Here is a 2,248-nt window from a genome sequence, read left to right on the forward strand (position 1 = left end):
ATGGTTTCTCAAACATTCCTTAACTTAAAACTCCCATATCTCGCGAACGGACTGACGAACTCGAGAAATTCCTGTTGCATGTGAAAGTAGAAAGGCGCCCGATTTCAACGGTATGTGTATCTTTCCCCTAGGCCTTTGTAGTTATTGGTTTCGAGTATCAGACTTTCGAAAATTTTGATGGTTTCTCATGCATTCCTTAACTTCAAACTTCCATATCACGCGAACGGATTGACGAACTCGAGAACTTCCTGTTGCATCTGAAAGTAGAAACTCGACCGATTACAATGGTACGTGTACTTTTCCCGTAGGTCATTCCAGTTGTTGGTTTCGAGTATCAGACCAGCGAAAATTTTGATGATTTCACAACCATTCCTTAACTTCAAATTCCCATATCCTGCGAACGGATTGACGAACTCGAGAAATTCATGTTGCATGTGAAAGTAGAAAGTCGCCCGATTACAACGGTCTGTGTATTTTTCCCCTAGGCCTTTGAAGTTATTGGTTTCGAGTATCAGACCAGCGAAAATTTTGATGGTTTCTCATGCATTCCTTAACTTCAAACTTCCATATCTCGCGAACGCATTGACGAACTCGAGAATTTCCTATTGCATCTGACAGCAGAAACTCGCCCGATTACAACGGTATGTGTATTTTTGCCCTAGGCCATAGTAGTTATTGAATGCGAGTATCAGACTTGCGAAAATTTTGATGATTTCTCAACCATTCCTTAACTTCATACTGCCATACCTCGCGAACGCATTGACGAACTCCAGAAGTTCCTAATGCATGTGAAAGTAGAATCTCGCCCGATTACAATGGTATATGTATTTTTACCCTAGGCATTTGTAGTTGTTGGTTTCGAGTACCAGACTTGCGAAAATTTTGATGGTTTCTCAACCATTCCTTAACTTCAAACTCCCATATCTCGCGCACGGATTGACGAACTCGAGAAATTCCTGTTGCATCTGAAAGTAAAAACTCGCCCGATTACAACGGCATGTGTATTTTTCCCCTAGGCCATTGTAGTTATTGGTTTCGAGTATCAGACCAGCGAAAATTTTGATGGTTTCTCAAGCATTCCTTAACTTCAAAGTTCCATATCTCGCGAACGTTTTGACGAACTCGAGAATTTCCTATTGCATCTGAATGCAGAAACTCGCCCGATTACAACGGTATGTGTATTTTTGCCCTAGGCCATAGTAGTTGTTGGTTTCGAGTATCAGACCAGCGAAAATTTTGATGGTTTCTCATGCATTCCTTAACTTCAAACTTCCATATCTCACGAACGGATTGACGAACTCGAGAATTTCCTATTGCATCTGAAAGCAGAAACTCGCCCGATTACAAAGGTATGTGTATTTTTCCCCAAGGCCATAGTAGTTATTGGTTTCGAGTATCAGACCAGCGAAAATTTTGATGGTTTCTCATGCATTCCTTAACTTCAAACTCCCATATCTCGCGAACGGATTGACGAACTCGAGAAATTCCTGTTGCATGTGAAAGTAGAAACTCGCCCGATTACAAAGGTGTGTGTACATTTCCCTTAGGCTAGTCCAGTTGTTGGTTTCGAGTATCAGACTTGCGAAAATTGTGATGGTTTCTCAACCATTCCTTAACTTCAAACTCCCATATCTCGCGAACGGATTGACGAACTCGAGAAATTCCTGTTGCATGTGAAAGTAGAAACTCGCCCGATTACAACGATATGTGTATTTTTGCCCTAGGCCATAGTAGTTATTGAATGCGACTATCAGACTAGCGAAAATTTTGATGATTTCTCAACCATTCCTTAACTTCAAACTGCCATGCCTCGCGAACGCATTGACGAACTCCAGAAATTCCTATTGCATGTGAAAGTAGAATCTGGCCCGATTACAATGGTATGTGTATTTTTCCCCTAGGCCATTCCAGTTGTTGGTTTCGGGTATCAGACCAGCGAAAATTTTGATGGTTTCTCAAGCATTCCTTAACTTCAAACTTCCATATCTCGCGAACGGATTGACGAACTCGAGAATTTCCTATTGCATCTGAATGCAGAATCTCGCCCGATTACAACGGTATGTGTATTTTTGCCCTAGGCCATAGTAGTTGTTGGTTTCGAGTATCAGACCAGCGAAAGTTTTGATGGTTTCTCATGCATTCCTTAACTTCACACTTCCATATCTCGCGAACGGATTGACGAACTCGAGAAATTCCTGTTGCATCTGAAAGTAGAAACACGCCCGATTACAACGGTATGTGTATTTTT

Source organism: Ptiloglossa arizonensis, unplaced genomic scaffold, assembly GCF_051014685.1.
Source record: "Ptiloglossa arizonensis isolate GNS036 unplaced genomic scaffold, iyPtiAriz1_principal scaffold0027, whole genome shotgun sequence".
Taxonomy (NCBI): Eukaryota; Metazoa; Arthropoda; class Insecta; order Hymenoptera; family Colletidae; genus Ptiloglossa; species Ptiloglossa arizonensis.